Below are 23,193 nucleotides of genomic sequence, written 5' to 3' on the forward strand. Positions count from 1 at the left end.
CATCACAAAAATTTTAATAACCACCAAAAAAAAAAATGCGCAAGTCGGATTTATATTACTGATCATAAAAAGACACAAGTCCAATTCTGAACATCAATAACATAATCACACAAGTCCGATTCCAATCAGCCATTACAAAAAAGGACTATTTCATTCCAAACAGCCATCACGAAAAAAGCAAATTTCTTTTCAAACAGCCACTATACAAAACACGTTGATTCTAAACAAAAAAAAAACAAAAAAAAAACACAAGTCCGATGTCGAACATCAGTTACAAAAAAAAATTAAAAAATGTCCATTCTAAATAACCATAAAATGAATGCACTAGTTTGATTCCAAACAGCAATCACAAAAAAGCATATGTCGATTCAAACAGCGACTACAAAAAACTTGAATGCCAATTCTAAATAACCACATAAAATTTTTTTTTAAATGTACAAGTTCTATTCCGAGCATTAATCACAAAAATGACAAGTAAGAATCAAACAGCTACAGCCATTGCAAGTCGATTCCAAATAGCCAACATAAAAAAAAAAAAAATTAAAAAAAAGGAAGTCGTTGCTAAATAATACACACAAAATGGACAAGTCCGATTCAAAATAACTGGTTAACAAAACTAATCCCAAGTCGATTCTAAACAGCCTCAATATTAACATGCCAGATTAAAAATAGCCACCAAAAAAATGCACAGATTAAAAAAAGCGGCACAACAAAAACAAAGCTCCAAATCAAAATAGCAACACAATACAAAATGCAATTTCGAAAATAGTTTAATTCCACAATTTAAATTACTTTAGTATTTATGAAATGATCACCATGACTACAAAATATTTTACAAAATACATTATTTTCTTACCTTTACCTAATCTGTTGAACCATTGGGGCACCACACAAGTTCTGTCAACCATCCTTCTTTATTCCTCTCTTTACTTGGCCTTGGATAAAACTTCATTTAATGTCAGACCTGCCAATTCTTTGAAGCCTTCCCATTGCTCTGTCTTTCTTTCATTCTTCCTTCTGGAACTCTATGGTAAAAGGACCATAATCCTGGTTTAATTTTCTTGAAAAGGGAATATAGAGATTAAGCCGCTTCTTAAAAAAATTAAATTTCATTTCTACTTAAAAAAAAACAACAAAATTAAGCTACAAGTTTATTACCCTTGTTATAATGTAATTATAACCATAGCTAGAAAATGTTTTACAAATACTTTAAATTCTTACCATTACCTATCAATCAGTCTGTTGAACCATGGGGGCACCACACAAGATCTGTCAACAGCCCTTCTATATTCCTCTCTGTACTTAGCCCTGGATAAACCATTTCATGGCAGACCTGCCCATTCTTTGATGTCTTCACATTGCTCTCTTGTCTTTCATTCTTCATCCTGGAACTCAATGGTCAAAGGAGCATAACCCTGGTATTATTTTCTGGAAATAAAAAAAGACTGATTAAGTCCCTTTATGTAATTAACACCATTTTTTTACAAAATACATTAAATTCTTACCATTACCTATCAATCAGTCTGTTGAACCTTGGGGGCACCACACAAGATCTGTCAACAGCCCTTCTATATTCCTCTCTGTACTTAGCCCTGGATAAACCATTTCATGGCAGACCTGTCCATTCTTTGATGTCTTCCCATCTCTCTGTCTTCCTTCTTTGTACACAAATGGGGAAAAAATGGACCATAATTCTTAAAAAAGAAATTTAAAATCATTAAATAAAATTTAATTTAATTTCTAATTATCAATAAAATATCTTACCAAAATGCTAGCCACACTTTCTAAAACTATGACCAGTGCCTTATTTAAATCTTGAATTATATTTCTAGTCTAGGAGTTCCAATCAATTTTGTTGTATACAAAGGCCATGATACTGATTATAGGAATATGCCAGATGTCTGTTTCAGCATCTGAGTAAATAAATTAATGAAACTCCTATGACTCTAAGTTAGGGTAATGTCATCTTTCATATCTGTATTTAAAAAAAACAACAAAAAAAAACAAAAAAAAACTGGACATACATTCCTCATAATCAGTTCCCATCCTGTTTGTCATTTAAATATTTTGGATATTCCTTTTACATTCCAGCCAAGATCTCGCAGCGGACAGTAGAATATGGCAGTTTAAACTTCAGATCATTGTGTCCGTCTCGTGCAAACCACAAAACCAGGCAGTTTAATCAAGATCCACCTAAGAATGAAAAATACTATAAGATACAATTTCACATTACATCTAGAAAAGGATAGCTATATTTAACTTGATCTAGTAGAAGATGTACAACTATCATACCCATATAATGTAGATTAACAAACTGATTCAAGATAAATACTATTAAGCCAATCCTACACCCATACTACTTGTATACATAAAATTGGGTGGATCTAGAATTTTAGATCTAGATAGACTAGATTCTTATTAAAATTCTAGATCTTTTCTATTAAGTAATAAAAATCTTTAAAATGTATTTTAATATGGATGAAGTTTAACAGAAATGATTGGAAAATAGTCGATGCCAACGCAGAGGCTCTTGTTCTCGTATGAGCCATAGTTGTCTATTGACTGAAGGTGGTGGAGATAATTCAACAAGATGATTTACAATGTAATTCAAGAGATCTGTCTAGGTTAGTTCATTATTTTTCTTGAAGATTTCTATGATCAAGTCTAGATTTACTAGATCTAGCATCATATACAATAATTTCTAGAGATCTAGTGCTAAGTCCTATACATATGGGATCTAGATCTAATCAAGATCTATCTAAAATCAGAATAAAAAAATATGGAATGTCACACTAGATTTAGAATAGAATAGCAAAGTTTTACCAATATCTAGATTTTTAGTCCAGTAAATCAACTTATATAGATCAAGATATAAATTAAATTCACCTTTATCTATCCCTTAGTCTGTTGGACTGTTAAGGCACCACACAAGGTTTGTCGACCATTCTTTTCCTCACCGTCTTTTGAATGACTAATTCCTGAGAATAGTAAACCGTTATTGTTAAAGAATATACAGGTAATCAGTGCTTTTTTGTAAAGAAATAGGTGCCGGAGCTCAGTGATGGATTGCCTTTTAACAACTAATAAATAAATAATAAACTTTAAAATACAAAAGTAACTTTTTCGCTGCATTGAAAAAAGTGCCGGTACGCTGTACCAGTGCTTACTGTAATGCTGCTGACCTGAAAAATTGTAGTTAAACTAAATAATACAGTAATATTAAGCACATACTAATTAGTCTTAGATATATAGATCTAGAAATTATATTGAAATTGTGTAGATCTAGTCCAGTGATGCCCAACCTAATTTTACCCGCGGGTCATTATAATTTCCAACACTCATCTCGCGGGCCACATGAACGGAAAGTTATAAAAATAAAATAAAATTGTTCTGAAACTATTTTGGTAGAAACCTATGGATTTGACACTTAATTATTAGGTTATTTGACAATTATATTTTTTTACGCGTCAGACAATAGGTTACATTCTCTACTTAAATGTGAGCAACACTGGCTCATGTTGTGGTCTCTTTTTGATAAATATCCTCCAATATCTAAGCATAGTATTTAACAATTTTTTATTCGCGACTCAAACCAAGAATGCCACCATATTTATTTTATAATGCCGTTTTTAAGTTGTTTTATTAAACAGCCACACTTTCTTTACAAAATAAATATGTTGGCTTATTATCATGTTCAACAAAAAAAAAAAAAAAGTAAAGATCTGCTAACTTGTCCTGGTAGATTCTACATTCAGAGTCCCATTTCATAAACACAAAAATGTTAAAGTTCATGGTACCAATCCATGAGAGAAAAAAGTGAGGGCCCAAACGTAGGTAAAGATACATTTTTTCAACCTTTTTTTTTTTTTTTTTGTTTGGAAGGTAGATTTCTACACATAGTGCCGACGTTTCGGCGGGCCGGATGGAACCACGTTGCGGGCCGCATCTGGCCCGCGGGCCGTAGTTTGGGCATCACTGATCTAGTCAATCTAGATTTCAAAGCAAAGAAAACAGAAGAACTGTGGACCATAAGGCAAAGACGATAGGATCGACATGGACCAAGCTGAAGAAATCCAGAATATTTATTGAAAATTTTTAGTTAGATCTAGACTAATAATCTAGAATACTAGGACTATAGTAATCTATACATTCTTTTCTAGACTCTACTAGACAAACTCTAATGATGATTCTAATATTAAATATGTAGATCTAGAGCAGTGGTTCCCAAACTTTTTTGTCTCGTAGACCCCTTGCCATGTTTTCTGCTTTTCGGTAGAACCCCTGCTTAACTTATATTTTTTTTTTTTGTATTTTTTTTTTAGATAAATTTTTTTAAATTTTTATTTTTATTTTTTTTTTATTTTTTTTTAGATAATTTTTTTTTTTTTTTTTAATTTTTTTTTTTTTCGAAAATTGACTATCCAGGTACTGACTTCACTGTAGACCAGTGGTTCCCAAACTTTAAAAAAAAAAATTTTATAATTTAAAAAAAAATTTTTTTTTTTTTTTTTTTTTTTTTTTTTTTTTTTTTTTTTTTTTTTTTCCGAGAATTGACTATCTTGGGACTGACTTCACTGTAGACCAGTGGTTCCCAAAATTTTAGTAAAATTTTTTTTTTTTTTTTTTTTTAATGTTTTTTTTTAGATAATTTTTTTTTTTTTTTAAATTTTTTTAGATAAATTTTGTTTTAAAATTTATTTTTTTAAAATTTTTTTAGATAAATTTTGTTTTAAATTTTTTTTTTTTTTTTTTCGAGAATTCACTATCCCAGGACTGACTTCACTGTAGACCAGTGGTTCCCAAACATTTAGTAAAATTTTTTTTTTTTATTTTTTTTTAATTTTTTTTTTTTAATATTTTTTTTTTTTTTTTTTTTCATTTTTTTTTTTTTTTTAATTTTTTTTTTTTTTTTTTTTTTTTTTTTTTTTTTTTTTTTTTTTTTTTTGATATATATATATATATATATATATATATATTTTTTTTTTTTTTTTTTTTTAGATAAATTTTTTTTTTTTTAGATAATTTTTTATTTTTTTTTTTAAATTTTTTAGATAAATTTTGTTTTAAATTTTTTTTTTTTTTTTTTGAGAAGAATTCACTATCGCGGGACCGATTTCACTGTAGACCAGTGGTTCCCAAACTTTTTTGTTTCGTAGACCCCTTGCCATGTTTTCTGCTTTTTGGTAGACCCCCTGCTTAACTTATATTGCTTTTTTTTTTGCAATTTATTTGAAAACTAATTTCTAATTTTAGTTAGTTGAAGAGTAAAATGCAATTTAAAAATACATATAAAGTATTAAATAATAACTCAATTTTATTGATAAAATTCAAATTTAACCAATTTAATATGTATTGCTGGAATCATCAAACACACTGGAAATGTTTTTTTACCCAGGCTTATCATCTGTTCCTATGGATGTCATGTTTCATACATTCTATAAAGAAGACATTCAAACAATAAATATTAATTAATTAATTTGTTTTAAGTATCATTGTAAAAGTGTTCACAAAGAGTTTCTCGTGTATCTTTCACGTGTCCGCCGAACTGTTTTCACTTAAGGGGAAGGGACAAAGGCCAGTAACTGGCCCCTTAGCCAGTAGGCTTCAAGCAGGAAGAGCTCATTAGCCACATAGCAGAAGGAAAACTGAATTTAAAAATCTGCTGCCTTGCAACTATTCCCAAACATGGGAAAGCTGTCGTGGGTCAACCCTGAGGAAAAATAAGGAGCTGGCAACCCCTAGGCAGTTTACAGCACACAGCGCTACACCCCATCAGAGCCTGTGACGCCACTGGTTCCAAACTGATCCCAAACTGTATATATTTCCTTTGCAAAGAATCACATAAGAAGCTTTTAATTTGATAACTCATGCCACCGATGTGCCCTTGAACTGTATTTTTGTTTAAAGAAATTCTTTTAATAATATCAGATGTAGGTGTGTGTAAAACAGTTTTCACAACTACAACGGCTGGTAAAATCAATGTTTTACCTATGTTTCCATATTTTGCTATAAGTAAAGAGATATTGTAAGATGCTCACAAACCAACATCTTCTCTATTTATATATGATGTTGAAGTGAGATTGTGTGGGTCTATTCTTAACTTTATCTTTGAGTGCTAGAAAATTTTTAAATCTTTATCTATTTTGTCAGGGTGACATTGTCTCAGATGATCCTCTAGCAATTGGTTTCGTATCTACCCATTCTTTCATGTCTTCACATTGCTCTCTGTCTTTCATTCTTCATCCTGGAACTCAATGGTCAAAGGAAGATAACCCTGGTATTATTTTCTGGAAATAAAAAAAGACTGATTAAGTCCCTTAATGTAATTAACACCATTTTTTTACAAAATACATTAAATTCTTACCATTACCTATCAATCAGTCTGTTGAACCATGGGGGCACCACACAAGATCTGTCAACAGCCCTTCTATATTCCTCTCTGTACTTAGCCCTGGATAAACCATTTCATGGCAGATCTGCCCATTCTTTGATGTCTTCACATTGCTCTCTGTCTTTCATTCTTCATCCTGGAACTCAATGGTCAAAGGAGCATAGCCCTGGTATTATTTTCTGGAAATAAAAAAAGACTGATTAAGTCGCTTAATGTAATTAACACAAATTTTTTTTTAAAATACATTAAATTCTTACCATTACTAATCAATTAGTCTGTTGAACCATGGGGGCACCACACAAGATCTGTCAACAGCCCTTCTATATTCCTCTCTGTACTTAGCCTTGGATAAACCATTTCTTGGCAGACCTGCCCATTCTTTGATGTCTTTCCATCTCTCTGTCTTCCTTCTTTGTACACAAATGGGGAAAAAATGGACCATAATTCTTAAAAAAGAAATTTAATATCATTAAATAAAATTTAATTTAATTTCTAATTATTAATAAAATATCTTACCAGAATGCTAGCCACACTTTCTAAAACTATGACCAGTGCCTTATTTAAATCTTGAATTATATTTCTAGTCTAGGAGTTCCAATCAATTTTGTTGTATACAAAGGCCATGATATTGATTATAGGAATATGCCAGATGTCTGTTTCAGCATCTGAGTAAATAAATTAATGAAACTCCTATGACTCTAAGTTAGGGTAATGTCATCTTTCATATCTGTATTTAAAAAAAAAACAAAAAAAAAAAAAAAAAAACTGGACATACATTCCTCATTATCAGTTCCCATCCTGTTTGTCATTTAAATATTTTGGACATTCCTTTTACATTCCAGCCAAGATCTTGCAGCGGACAGTAGAAAATGGCAGTTTAAACTTCAGATCATTGTGTCAACCGTCTCGTGCAAACCACAAAACCAGGCAGTGTAATCAAGATCTACCTAAGAATGAAAAATACTATAAGATACAATTTCACATTACATCTAGAAAAGGATAGCTATATTTAACTTGATCTAGTAGAAGATGTACAACTATCATACCCATATAATGTAGATTAACAAACTGATTCAAGATAAATACTATTATCTTCTTATCTTATATAATACAGACGTTACTTCAAAAAAGAAGATGATTACGTCCTACGCGTCAAACATTTAGTCATGCATATTAACCAATGACTTAAATTCTGCCAAGTCACTGGTTTTCCTGGCTAGCTCAGGCAACCCATTCCATGCTCTAATAGCACTAGGGAAGAAGGAGTATTTGTACAAATTTGTCCTAGCATATGGGACGAGGAATGTGCCTTTATCTTTGTGTCTTTCAGAGTATTTTATTAAATTTTGTTTTTGTATTTGAAGATTATGGTTCAGTGTTTTATGTATGATTGCTACTTTACTTTTGAGCCTTCTGTCCTGAAGACTTTCTAAATTTAGTGATTTTACTAAAGGTGTTACTCTAGTCAAATGTGAATATTCGTTTGTTATGAATCGCACTGCTCTATTTTGTGTCTGTTCTAGTTTCTTAATGTTTTCTTGAGTTGAGGGGTCCCAAACGGAGGATGCATATTCTATTATTGGCCTAACCAAAGTTTTTAGTTTTATGTTCTTATTTGATTTATAGAAATTTCTTTTAATAAATCCTAATGCTTTGTTTGATTTTTTTGTAGTTTCATCAATATGTGGATTCCATGACAGTTTTTCATTTATTATAACACCTAGGTATTTTGCGTTTTTAGTCTGTGTTACTGGTTTGCCATGAATAAGATAAGTGGAATTAATTTGTTTTAGTTTTTTTGTTACTCTTAACAACTGACATTTTTCTGGGTGGAAAGACATGCTCCAATTTGATTCCCATTTCTGTAATTCATCTAATTCTCTTTGTAAAATATCTGTGTCTTGTGTTGTTTTTATTGTTCTATATATTATGCAATCGTCTGCAAATAATCTGACTTTTGTTCCTGAAGTAATGCAATTTGGTAAATCATTTATGTAAATTAAAAATAGTAGTGGACCCAAGACTGTTCCTTGAGGTACACCTGAGTTTACTGTTATCGGTGTTGATTTAGAGCCATTTTTTATTACAGTTTGTTCTCTCCCTATCAGAAAGTCCTTAATCCACTGATGCAGTGGACCATTAATGCCGAAATATTTTAATTTTTTAAGCAAACTATGGTGGTGAACTTTGTCAAAAGCCTTAGAAAAATCTAGTAAGATAGCATCTATTTGTTCACTATTATATTAAGCCAATCCTACACCCATACTACTTGTATACATAAAATTGGGTGGATCTAGAATTTTAGATCTAGATAGACTAGATTCTTATTAAAATTCTAGATCTTTTCTATTAAGTAATAAAAACCTTTAAAATGTATTTTAATATGGATGAAGCTGAACAGAAAGGATTGGAAAATAGTCGATGCCAACGCAGAGGCTCTTGTTCTCGTATGAGCCATAGTTGTCTATTGACTGAAGGTGGTGGAGATAATTCAACAAGATGATTTACAATGTAATTCAAGAGATCTGTCTAGGTTAGTTCATTATTTTTCATGAAGATTTCTATGATCAAGTCTAGATTTTCTAGATCTAGCATCATATACAATAATTTCTAGAGATCTAGTGCTAAGTCCTATACATATGGGATCTAGATCTAATCAAGATCTATCTAAAATCAGAATAAAAAATATGGAATGTCACACTAGATTTAGAATAGAATAGCAAAGTTTTACCAATATCTAGATTTTTAGTCCAGTAAATCAACTTATATAGATCAAGATATAAATTAAATTCACCTTTTTATCTATCCCTTAGTCTGTTGGACTGTTAAGGCACCACACAAGGTTTGTCGACCATTCTTTTCTTCACCGTCTTTTGAATGACTAATTCCTGAGAATAGTAAACCGTTATTGTTAAAGAATATACAGGTAATCAGTGCTTTTTTGTAAAGAAATAGGTGCTGGAGCTCAGTGATGAAATATAATTTCTGTTTTCTTTGCTTTGAAATCTAGATTGACTAGATCTACACAATGTCAATATAATTTCTAGATCTATATATCTAAGACTAATTAGTATGGGCTTAATATTACTGTATTATTTAGTTTAACTACAATTTTTTAGGTCAGCAGCATTACAGTAAGCACTGGTACAGCGTACTGGCACTTTTTTCAATGCAGCGAAAAAGTTACTTTTGTATTTTAAAGTTTATTATTTATTTATTAGTTGTTAAAAGGTAATCCATCACTGAGCTCCGGCACCTATTTCTTTACAAAAAAGCACTGATTACCTGTATATTCTTTAACAATAACGGTTTACTATTCTCAGGAATTAGTCATTCAAAAGACGGTGAGGAAAAGAATGGTCGACAAACCTTGTGTGGTGCCTTAACAGTCCATCAGACTAAGGGATAGATAAAGGTGAATTTAATTTATATTTTGATCTATATAAGTTGATTTACTGGACTAAAAATCTAGATATTGGTAAAACTTTGCTATTCTATTCTAAATCTAGTGTGACATTCCATATTTTTTATTCTGATTTTAGATAGATCTTGATTAGATCTAGATCCCATATGTATAGGACTTAGCACTAGATCTCTAGAAATTATTGTATATGATGCTAGATCTAGAAAATCTAGACTTGATCATAGAAATCTTCAAGAAAAATAATGAACTAACCTAGACAGATCTCTTGAATTACATTGTAAATCATCTTGTTGAATTATCTCCACCACCTTCAGTCAATAGACAACTATGGCTCATACGAGAACAAGAGCCTCTGCGTTGGCATCGACTATTTTCCAATCCTTTCTGTTCAGCTTCATCCATATTAAAATACATTTTAAAGGTTTTTATTACTTAATAGAAAAGATCTAGAATTTTAATAAAAATCTAGTCTATCTAGATCTAAAATTCTAGATCCACCCAATTTTATGTATACAAGTAGTATGGGTGTAGGATTGGCTTAATATAATAGTAAACAAATAGATGCTATCTTACTAGATTTTTCTAAGGCTTTTGACAAAGTTCACCACCATAGTTTGCTTAAAAAATTAAAATATTTCGGCATTAATGGTCCACTGCATCAGTGGATTAAGGACTTTCTGATAGGGAGAGAACAAACTGTAATAAAAAATGGCTCTAAATCAACACCGATAACAGTAAACTCAGGTGTACCTCAAGGAACAGTCTTGGGTCCACTACTATTTTTAATTTACATAAATGATTTACCAAATTGCATTACTTCAGGAACAAATATCAGATTATTTGCAGACGATTGCATAATATATAGAACAATAAAAACAACACAAGACACAGATATTTTACAAAGAGAATTAGATGAATTACAGAAATGGGAATCAAATTGGAGCATGTCTTTCCACCCAGAAAAATGTCAGTTGTTAAGAGTAACAAAAAAACTAAAACAAATTAATTCCACTTATCTTATTCATGGCAAACCAGTAACACAGACTAAAAACGCAAAATACCTAGGTGTTATAATAAATGAAAAACTGTCATGGAATCCACATATTGATAAAACTACAAAAAAATCAAACAAAGCATTAGGATTTATTAAAAGAAATTTCTATAAATCAAATAAGAACATAAAACTAAAATGTTATTTAAAACTTTGGTTAGGCCAATAATAGAATATGCATCCTCCGTTTGGGACCCCATTACTCAAGAAAACATTAAGAAACTAGAACAGACACAAAATAGAGCAGTGCGATTCATAACAAACGAAAATTCACATTTGACTAGAGTAACACCTTTAGTAAAATCACTAAATTTAGAAAGTCTTCAGGACAGAAGGCTCAAAAGTAAAGTAGCAATCATACATAAAACACTGAACCATAATCTTCAAATACAAAAACAAAATTTAATAAAATACTCTGAAAGACACAAAGATAAAGGCACATTCCTCGTCCCATATGCTAGGACAAATTTGTACAAATACTCCTTCTTCCCTAGTGCTATTAGAGCATGGAATGGGTTGCCTGAGCTAGCCAGGAAAACCAGTGACTTGGCAGAATTTAAGTCATTGGTTAATATGCATGACTAAATGTTTGACGCGTAGGACGTAATCATCTTCTTTTTTGAAGTAACGTCTGTATTATATAAGATAAGAAGATAATAGTATTTATCTTGAATCAGTTTGTTAATCTACATTATATGGGTATGATAGTTGTACATCTTCTACTAGATCAAGTTAAATATAGCTATCCTTTTTTAGATGTAATATGAAATTGTATCTGATAGTATTTTTCATTCTTAGGTAGATCTTGATTACACTGCCTGGTTTTGTGGTTTGCACGAGATGGTTGACACAATGATCTGAAGTTCAAACTGCCATTTTCTACTGTCCGCTGCAAGATCTTGGCTGGAATGTAAAAGGAATGTCCAAAATATTTAAATGACAAAAAGGATGGGAACTGATAATGAGGAATGTATGTCCAGTTTTTTTTTGTTTTTTTTTGTGTTTTTTTAATACAGATATGAAAGATGACATTACCCTAACTTAGAGTCATAGGAGTTTCATTAATTTATTTACTCAGATGCTGAAACAGACATCTGGTATATTCCTATAATCAGTATCATGGCCTTTGTATACAACAAAATTGATTGGAACTCCTAGACTAGAAATATAATTCAAGATTTAAATAAGGCACTGGTCATAGTTTTAGAAAGTGTGGCTAGCATTCTGGTAAGATATTTTATTAATAATTAGAAATTAAATTAAATTTTATTTAATGATATTAAATTTCTTTTTTAAGAATTATGGTCCATTTTTTCCCCATTTGTGTACAAAGAAGGAAGACAGAGAGATGGAAAGACATCAAAGAATGGGCAGGTCTGCCAAGAAATGGTTTATCCAGGGCTAAGTACAGAGAGGAATATAGAAGGGCTGTTGACAGATCTTGTGTGGTGCCCCCATGGTTCAACAGACTAATTGATTGGTAATGGTAAGAATTTAATGTATTTTTTAAAAAAAATTGTGTTAATTACATTAAGGGACTAAATCAGTCTTTTTTTATTTCCAGAAAATAATACCAGGGTTATGCTCCTTTGACCATTGAGTTCCAGGATGAAGAATGAAAGACAGAGAGCAATGTAAAGACATGAAAGAATAGGCAGGTCTGCCATGAAATGGTTTATCCAGGGCTAAGTACAGAGAGGAATATAGAAGGGCTGTTGACAGATCTTGTGTGTTGCCCCCATGGTTCAACAGACTGATTGATAGGTAATGGTAAGAATTTAATGTATTTTGTAAAAAAAATGGTGTTAATTACATTAAGGGACTTAATCACTCTTTTTTTAATTTTACATTCATTTAATGTAATTATTTTATACAGTAATATATGATTTTTATCTTGGTAAATCATTTAAATATATATCCTGCTAATCAAACCAAAGAATCTTCTCAATACTTATTTAAAAATTTTAATTTTGTCTGCATGTAACAAATGTTTAACGAAAAGAAATGTACACTGTCCAGCATTGATTATTTAAAACTGGGATTCATTCCTTCCTTGTCAAACAAGCCGTTGCCTAAGTGACTTTTTTAAAATAATGATACGAAACCAATTGCTAGAGGATCATCTGAGACAATGTCACCCTAACAAAATAGATAAAGATTTAAAAATTTTCTAGCACTCAAAGATAAAGTTAAGAATAGACCCACACAATCTCACTTCAACATCATATATATATAGAGAAGATGTTGGTTTGTGAGCATCTTACAATATCTCTTTACTTATAGCAAAATATGGAAACATAGGTAAAACATTGATTTTACCAGCCGTTGTAGTTGTGAAAACTGTTTTACACACACCTACATCTGATATTATTAAAAGAATTTCTTTAAACAAAAATACAGTTCAAGGGCACATCGGTGGCATGAGTTATCAAATTAAAAGCTTCTTATGCGATTCTTTGCAAAGGAAATATATACAGTTTGGGATCAGTTTGGAACCAGTGGCGTCACAGGCTCTGATGGGGTGTAGCACTGTGTGCTGTAAACTGCCTAGGGGTTGCCAGCTCCTTATTTTTCCTCAGGGTTGACCCACGACAGCTTTCCCATGTTTGGGAATAGTTGCAAGGCAGCAGATTTTTAAATTCAGTTTTCCTTCTGCTATGTGGCTAATGAGCTCTTCCTGCTTGAAGCCTACCGGCTAAGGTGCCAGTTACTCGCCTTCGTCCCTTCCCCTTTAGTGAAAACAGTTCGGCGGACACGTGAAAGATACACGAGAAACTCTTTGCGAAAATTTTTACAATGATACTTAAAACAAATTAATTAATTAATATTTATTGTTTGAATGTCTTCTTTATAGAATGTATGAAACATGACATCCATAGGAACAGATGATAAGCCTGGGTAAAAAAACATTTCCAGTGTGTTTGATGATTCCAGCAATACATATTAAATTGGTTAAATTTGAATTTTATCAATAAAAATGAGTTATTATTTAATACTTATATGTATTTTTAAATTGCATTTTACTCTTCAACTCACTAAAATTAGAAATTAGTTTTCAAATAAATTGAAAAACAAAAGCAATATAAGTTAAGCAGGGGGTCTACAAAAAGCAGAAAACATGGCAAGGGGTCTACGAAACAAAAAAGTTTGGGAACCACTGGTCTACAGTGAAGTCAGTTCCGCAATAGTGAATTCTCAAAAAAAAAAAAAAAAAAAAAATTTAAAACAAAATTTATCTAAAAAAATTTAAAAAAAATAAAAAAAGTTAAAAAAAAAAAATTTACTAAAAAAAAAAAAAAAAAATTAAAAAAAAACATTTTATAAAAAAAAAAAAAAAAAAAAAAAAAAAAAAAAAAAAAAAAAAAAAAAAAAAAAAAAAAAAAAAAAATTTATAAAAAAAAATAAAAAAAAAAAAAAAAAATTTACTGAATGTTTGGGAACCACTGGTCTACAGTGAAATCAGTCCTGGGATAGTGAATTCTGAAAAAAAAAAAAAAAAAATTTAAAACAAAATTTATCTAAAGAAATTACAAAAAAAAATTTATCTAAAAAAAAAAATTGAAAAAAAAAAATTAAAAAAAAATTTTTTTTATATAAAAAACAACAAAAAAAAAAAAAAAAAATTTTACTAAAATTTTGGGAACCACTGGTCTACAGTGAAGTTAGTCCCAAGATAGTCAATTCTCGGAAAAAAAAAATAAAAAAATTTTTTAAAAAAATTATAAAAATTTTTTTATAAAAGTTTGGGAACCACTGGTCTACAGTGAAGTCAGTACCGGGAAAGTCAATTCTCGAAAAAAAAAAAAAAATTAAAAGAAAAAAAAAAAAATTATCTAAAAAAAATAAAAAAATAAATAAAAATAAAAATTAAAAAAATTTATCTAAAAAAAAAAAATACAAAAAAAAAAAATATAAGTTAGTTTAGCAGGGGTTTTACCGAAAAGCAGAAAACATGGCAAGGGGTCTACGAGACAAAAAAATTTGGGAACCACTGCTCTAGATCTACATATTTAATATTAGAATCATCATTAGAGTTTGTCTAGTAGAGTCTAGAAAAGAATGTATAGATTACTATAGTCCTAGTATTCTAGATTATTAGTCTAGATCTAACTTAAAATTTTCAATAAATATTCTGGATTTCTTCAGCTTGGTCCATGTCAATCCTATCGTCTTTGCCTTATGGTCTACCGTTCTTCTGTTTTCTTTGCTTTGAAATCTAGATTGACTAGATCTACACAATGTCAATATAATTTCTAGATCTATATATCTAAGACTAATTAGTATGGGCTTAATATTACTGTATTATTTAGTTTAACTACAATTTTTCAGGTCAGCAGCATTACAGTAAGCACTGGTACAGCGTACCGGCACTTTTTTCAATGCAGCGAAAAAGTTACTTTTGTATTTTAAAGTTTATTATTTATTTATTAGTTGTTAAAAGGCAATCCATCACTGAGCTCCGGCACCTATTTCTTTACAAAAAAGCACTGATTACCTGTATATTCTTTAACAATAACGGTTTACTATTCTCAGGAATTAGTCATTCAAAAGACGGTGAGGAAAAGAATGGTCGACAAACCTTGTGTGGTGCCTTAACAGTCCATCAGACTAAGGGATAGATAAAGGTGAATTTAATTTATATTTTGATCTATATAAGTTGATTTACTGGACTAAAAATCTAGATATTGGTAAAACTTTGCTATTCTATTCTAAATCTAGTGTGACATTCCATATTTTTTATTCTGATTTTAGATAGATCTTGATTAGATCTAGATCCCATATGTATAGGACTTAGCACTAGATCTCTAGAAATTATTGTATATGATGCTAGATCTAGAAAATCTAGACTTGATCATAGAAATCTTCAAGAAAAATAATGAACTAACCTAGACAGATCTCTTGAATTACATTGTAAATCATCTTGTTGAATTATCTCCACCACCTTCAGTCAATAGACAACTATGGCTCATACGAGAACAAGTGCCTCTGCGTTGGCATCGACTATTTTCCAATCCTTTCTGTTCAGCTTCATCCATATTAAAATACATTTTAAAGGTTTTTATTACTTAATAGAAAAGATCTAGAATTTTAATAAAAATCTAGTCTATCTAGATCTAAAATTCTAGATCCACCCAATTTTATGTATACAAGTAGTATGGGTGTAGGATTGGCTTAATATAATAGTGAACAAATAGATGCTATCTTACTAGATTTTTCTAAGGCTTTTGACAAAGTTCACCACCATAGTTTGCTTAAAAAATTAAAATATTTCGGCATTAATGGTCCACTGCATCAGTGGATTAAGGACTTTCTGATAGGGAGAGAACAAACTGTAATAATAAATGGCTCTAAATCAACACCGATAATAGTAAACTCAGGTGTACCTCAAGGAACAGTCTTGGGTCCACTACTATTTTTAATTTACATAAATGATTTACCAAATTGCATTACTTCAGGAACAAAAGTCAGATTATTTGCAGACGATTGCATAATATATAGAACAATAAAAACAACACAAGACACAGATATTTTACAAAGAGAATTAGATGAATTACAGAAATGGGAATCAAATTGGAGCATGTCTTTCCACCCAGAAAAATGTCAGTTGTTAAGAGTAACAAAAAAACTAAAACAAATTAATTCCACTTATCTTATTCATGGCAAACCAGTAACACAGACTAAAAACGCAAAATACCTAGGTGTTATAATAAATGAAAAACTGTCATGGAATCCACATATTGATGAAACTACAAAAAAATCAAACAAAGCATTAGGATTTATTAAAAGAAATTTCTATAAATCAAATAAGAACATAAAACTAAAATGTTATTTAAAACTTTGGTTAGGCCAATAATAGAATATGCATCCTCTGTTTGGGACCCCACAACTCAAGAAAACATTAAGAAACTAGAATAGACACAAAATAGAGCAGTGCGATTCATAACAAACGAATATTCACATTTGACTAGAGTAACACCTTTAGTAAAATCACTAAATTTAGAAAGTCTTCAGGACAGAAGGCTCAAAAGTAAAGTAGCAATCATACATAAAACACTGAACCATAATCTTCAAATACAAAAACAAAATTTAATAAAATACTCTGAAAGACACAAAGATAAAGGCACATTCCTCGTCCCATATGCTAGGACAAATTTGTACAAATACTCCTTCTTCCCTAGTGCTATTAGAGCATGGAATGGGTTGCCTGAGCTAGCCAGGAAAACCAGTGACTTGGCAGAATTTAAGTCATTGGTTAATATGCATGACTAAATGTTTGACGCGTAGGACGTAATCATCTTCTTTTTTGAAATAACGTCTGTATTATATAAGATAAGAAGATAATAGTATTTATCTTGAATCAGTTTGTTAATCTACATTATATGGGTATGATAGTTGTACATCTTCTACTAGATCAAGTTAAATATAGCTATCCTTTTTTAGATGTAATGTGAAATTGTATCTGATAGTATTTTTCATTCTTAGGTAGATCTTGATTACACTGCCTGGTTTTGTGGTTTGCACAAGACGGTTGACACAATGATCTGAAGTTCAAACTGCCATTTTCTACTGTCCGCTGCAAGATCTTGGCTGGAATGTAAAAGGAATGTCCAAAATATTTAAATGACAAACAGGATGGGAACTGATAATGAGGAATGTATGTCCAGTTTTTTTTTGTTTTTTTTTGTGTTTTTTTAATACAGATATGAAAGATGACATTACCCTAACTTAGAGTCATAGGAGTTTCATTAATTTATTTACTCAGATGCTGAAACAGACATCTGGTATATTCCTATAATCAGTATCATGGCCTTTGTATACAACAAAATTGATTGGAACTCCTAGACTAGAAATATAATTCAAGATTTAAATAAGGCACTGGTCATAGTTTTAGAAAGTGTGGCTAGCATTCTGGTAAGATATTTTATTAATAATTAGAAATTAAATTAAATTTTCTTTAATGATATTAAATTTCTTTTTTAAGAATTATGGTCCATTTTTTCCCCATTTGTGTACAAAGAAGGAAGACAGAGAGATGGAAAGACATCAAAGAATGGGCAGGTCTGCCAAGAAATGGTTTATCCAGGGCTAAGTACAGAAAGGAATATAGAAGGGCTGTTGACAGATCTTGTGTGGTGCCCCCATGGTTCAACAGACTAATTGATTGGTAATGGTAAGAATTTAATGTATTTTTTAAAAAAAATTGTGTTAATTACATTAAGGGACTAAATCAGTCTTTTTTTATTTCCAGAAAATAATACCAGGGTTATGCTCCTTTGACCATTGAGTTCCAGGATGAAGAATGAAAGACAGAGAGCAATGTAAAGACATGAAAGAATAGGCAGGTCTGCCATGAAATGGTTTATCCAGGGCTAAGTACAGAGAGGAATATAGAAGGGCTGTTGACAGATCTTGTGTGGTGCCCCCATGGTTCAACAGACTGATTGATAGGTAATGGTAAGAATTTAATGTATTTTGTAAAAAAAAATGGTGTTAATTACATTAAGGGCCTTATCACTCTTTTTTTAATTTTACATTCATTTAATGTAATTATTTTATACAGTAATATATGATTTTTATCTTGGTAAATCATTTAAATATATATCCTGCTAATCAAACCAAAGAATCTTCTCAATACTTATTTAAAAATTTTAATTTTGTCTGCATGTAACAAATGTTTAACGAAAAGAAATGTACACTGTCCAGCATTGATTATTTAAAACTGGGATTCATTCCTTCCTTGTCAAACAAGCCGTTGCCTAAGTGACTTTTTTAAAATAATGATACGAAACCAATTGCTAGAGGATCATCTGAGACAATGTCACCCTAACAAAATAGATAAAGATTTAAAAATTTTCTAGCACTCAAAGATAAAGTTAAGAATAGACCCACACAATCTCACTTCAACATCATATATATATAGAGAAGATGTTGGTTTGTGAGCATCTTACAATATCTCTTTACTTATAGCAAAATATGGAAACATAGGTAAAACATTGATTTTACCAGCCGTTGTAGTTGTGAAAACTGTTTTACACACACCTACATCTGATATTATTAAAAGAATTTCTTTAAACAAAAATACAGTTCAAGGGCACATCGGTGGCATGAGTTATCAAATTAAAAGCTTCTTATGTGATTCTTTGCAAAGGAAATATATACAGTTTGGGATCAGTTTGGAACCAGTGGCGTCACAGGCTCTGATGGGGTGTAGCGCTGTGTGCTGTAAACTGCCTAGGGGTTGCCAGCTCCTTATTTTTCCTCAGGGTTGACCCACGACAGCTTTCCCATGTTTGGGAATAGTTGCAAGGCAGCAGATTTTTAAATTCAGTTTTCCTTCTGCTATGTGGCTAATGAGCTCTTCCTGCTTGAAGCCTACCGGCTAAGGCGCCAGTTACTCGCCTTCGTCCCTTCCCCTTTAGTGAAAACAGTTCGGCGGACACGTGAAAGATACACGAGAAACTCTTTGCGAAAATTTTTACAATGATACTTAAAACAAATTAATTAATTAATATTTATTGTTTGAATGTCTTCTTTATAGAATGTATGAAACATGACATCCATAGCAACAGATGATAAGCCTGGGTAAAAAAACATTTCCAGTGTGTTTGATGATTCCAGCAATACATATTAAATTGGTTAAATTTGAATTTTATCAATAAAAATGAGTTATTATTTAATACTTATATGTATTTTTAAATTGCATTTTACTCTTCAACTCACTAAAATTAGAAATTAGTTTTTAAATAAATTTGAAAAAAAAAAGCAATATAAGTTAAGCAGGGGGTCTACCAAAAAGCAGAAAATATGGCAAGGGGTCTACGAAACAAAAAAGTTTGGGAACCACTGGTCTACAGTGAAGTCAGTTCCGCAATAGTGAATTCTCAAAAAAAAAAAAAAAAAAAAAAAAATTTAAAACAAAATTTATCTAAAAAAATTTAAAAAAAAAAAAAAATTAAAAAAAAAAAAATTTACTAAAAAAAAAAAAAAAAAAATTAAAAAAAAACATTTTATAAAAAAAAAAAAAAAAAAAAAAAAAATTAAAAAAAAAATTAAAAAAAAAAATTTTATAAAAAAAAAAAAAAAAAAAAAAAAAAAAAAAAAATTTACTGAATGTTTGGGAACCACTGGTCTACAGTGAAATCAGTCCTGGGATAGTGAATTCTCAAAAAAAAAAAAAAAAAAATTTAAAACAAAATTTATCTAAAGAAATTACAAAAAAAAATTTATCTAAAAAAAAAAATTGAAAAAAAAAAATTAAAAAAATTTTTTTTTTATAAAAAAAACAACAAAAAAAAAAAAAAAATTTTACTAAAATTTTGGGAACCACTGGTCTACAGTGAAGTTAGTCCCAAGATAGTCAATTCTCGGAAAAAAAAAAATAAAAAAAATTTTTAAAAAAATTATAAAAATTTTTTTATAAAAGTTTGGGAACCACTGGTCTACAGTGAAGTCAGTACCGGGAAAGTCAATTCTCGAAAAAAAAAAAAAAATTAAAAGAAAAAAAAAAAAATTATCTAAAAAAAATAAAAAAATAAATAAAAATAAAAATTAAAAAAAATGTATCTAAAAAAAAAAAATACAAAAAAAAAAAATATAAGTTAGTTAAGCAGGGGTTTTACCGAAAAGCAGAAAACATGGCAAGGGGTCTACGAGACAAAAAAATTTGGGAACCACTGCTCTAGATCTACATATTTAATATTAGAATCATCATTAGAGTTTGTCTAGTAGAGTCTAGAAAAGAATGTATAGATTACTATAGTCCTAGTATTCTAGATTATTAGTCTAGATCTAACTTAAAATTTTCAATAAATATTCTGGATTTCTTCAGCTTGGTCCATGTCAATCCTATCGTCTTTGCCTTATGGTCTACCGTTCTTCTGTTTTCTTTGCTTTGAAATCTCGATTGACTAGATCTACACAATGTCAATATAATTTCTAGATCTATATATCTAAGACTAATTAGTATGGGCTTAATATTACTGTATTATTTAGTTTAACTACAATTTTTCAGGTCAGCAGCATTACAGTAAGCACTGGTACAGCGTACCGGCACTTTTTTCAATGCAGCGAAAAAGTTACTTTTGTATTTTAAAGTTTATTATTTATTTATTAGTTGTTAAAAGGCAATCCATCACTGAGCTCCGGCACCTATTTCTTTACAAAAAAGCACTGATTACCTGTATATTCTTTAACAATAACGGTTTACTATTCTCAGGAATTAGTCATTCAAAAGACGGTGAGGAAAAGAATGGTCGACAAACCTTGTGTGGTGCCTTAACAGTCCATCAGACTAAGGGATAGATAAAGGTGAATTTAATTTATATTTTGATCTATATAAGTTGATTTACTGGACTAAAAATCTAGATATTGGTAAAACTTTGCTATTCTATTCTAAATCTAGTGTGACATTCCATATTTTTTATTCTGATTTTAGATAGATCTTGATTAGATCTAGATCCCATATGTATAGGACTTAGCACTAGATCTCTAGAAATTATTGTATATGATGCTAGATCTAGAAAATCTAGACTTGATCATAGAAATCTTCAAGAAAAATAATGAACTAACCTAGACAGATCTCTTGAATTACATTGTAAATCATCTTGTTGAATTATCTCCACCACCTTCAGTCAATAGACAACTATGGCTCATACGAGAACAAGAGCCTCTGCGTTGGCATCGACTATTTTCCAATCCTTTCTGTTCAGCTTCATCCATATTAAAATACATTTTAAAGGTTTTTATTACTTAATAGAAAAGATCTAGAATTTTAATAAGAATCTAGTCTATCTAGATCTAAAATTCTAGATCCACCCAATTTTATGTATACAAGTAGTATGGGTGTAGGATTGGCTTAATATAATAGTGAACAAATAGATGCTATCTTACTAGATTTTTCTAAGGCTTTTGACAAAGTTCACCACCATAGTTTGCTTAAAAAATTAAAATATTTCGGCATTAATGGTCCACTGCATCAGTGGATTAAGGACTTTCTGATAGGGAGAGAACAAACTGTAATAATAAATGGCTCTAAATCAACACCGATAATAGTAAACTCAGGTGTACCTCAAGGAACAGTCTTGGGTCCACTACTATTTTTAATTTACATAAATGATTTACCAAATTGCATTACTTCAGGAACAAAAGTCAGATTATTTGCAGACGATTGCATAATATATAGAACAATAAAAACAACACAAGACACAGATATTTTACAAAGAGAATTAGATGAATTACAGAAATGGGAATCAAATTGGAGCATGTCTTTCCACCCAGAAAAATGTCAGTTGTTAAGAGTAACAAAAAAACTAAAACAAATTAATTCCACTTATCTTATTCATGGCAAACCAGTAACACAGACTAAAAACGCAAAATACCTAGGTGTTATAATAAATGAAAAACTGTCATGGAATCCACATATTGATGAAACTACAAAAAAATCAAACAAAGCATTAGGATTTATTAAAAGAAATTTCTATAAATCAAATAAGAACATAAAACTAAAATGTTATTTAAAACTTTGGTTAGGCCAATAATAGAATATGCATCCTCCGTTTGGGACCCCACAACTCAAGAAAACATTAAGAAACTAGAACAGACACAAAATAGAGCAGTGCGATTCATAACAAACGAATATTCACATTTGACTAGAGTAACACCTTTAGTAAAATCACTAAATTTAGAAAGTCTTCAGGACAGAAGGCTCAAAAGTAAAGTAGCAATCATACATAAAACACTGAACCATAATCTTCAAATACAAAAACAAAATTTAATAAAATACTCTGAAAGACACAAAGATAAAGGCACATTCCTCGTCCCATATGCTAGGACAAATTTGTACAAATACTCCTTCTTCCCTAGTGCTATTAGAGCATGGAATGGGTTGCCTGAGCTAGCCAGGAAAACCAGTGACTTGGCAGAATTTAAGTCATTGGTTAATATGCATGACTAAATGTTTGACGCGTAGGACGTAATCATCTTCTTTTTTGAAGTAACGTCTGTATTATATAAGATAAGAAGATAATAGTATTTATCTTGAATCAGTTTGTTAATCTACATTATATGGGTATGATAGTTGTACATCTTCTACTAGATCAAGTTAAATATAGCTATCCTTTTTTAGATGTAATGTGAAATTGTATCTGATAGTATTTTTCATTCTTAGGTAGATCTTGATTACACTGCCTGGTTTTGTGGTTTGCACGAGACGGTTGACACAATGATCTGAAGTTCAAACTGCCATTTTCTACTGTCCGCTGCAAGATCTTGGCTGGAATGTAAAAGGAATGTCCAAAATATTTAAATGACAAACAGGATGGGAACTGA

The 23,193-nt window shown here is 30.4% G+C and overlaps 2 long non-coding RNA genes across 2 annotated transcripts; one reads left to right on the forward strand and one right to left on the reverse strand.

Moving 5' to 3' along the window:
• Positions 1 to 1,220: 1,220 nt before the first annotated feature.
• On the reverse strand, positions 1,221 to 2,116 carry LOC129927379 (uncharacterized). The gene is made up of 3 exons (XR_008778995.1): positions 2,025 to 2,116; positions 1,512 to 1,913; positions 1,221 to 1,428 (listed from the first exon to the last, which is right to left on the reverse strand). It is a non-coding gene; the product is annotated as an uncharacterized LOC129927379 (long non-coding RNA).
• A 371-nt stretch (positions 2,117 to 2,487) lies between these two features.
• Positions 2,488 to 7,462, forward strand: LOC129927381 (uncharacterized). Its single transcript, XR_008778997.1, has 3 exons — positions 2,488 to 2,624; positions 2,904 to 3,016; positions 7,234 to 7,462. It is a non-coding gene; the product is annotated as an uncharacterized LOC129927381 (long non-coding RNA).
• The last annotated feature ends 15,731 nt before the right edge of the window (positions 7,463 to 23,193 follow it).

This window comes from Biomphalaria glabrata, chromosome 7 (genome assembly GCF_947242115.1).
Source record: "Biomphalaria glabrata chromosome 7, xgBioGlab47.1, whole genome shotgun sequence".
In the NCBI taxonomy this organism is placed as follows: Eukaryota; Metazoa; Mollusca; class Gastropoda; family Planorbidae; genus Biomphalaria; species Biomphalaria glabrata.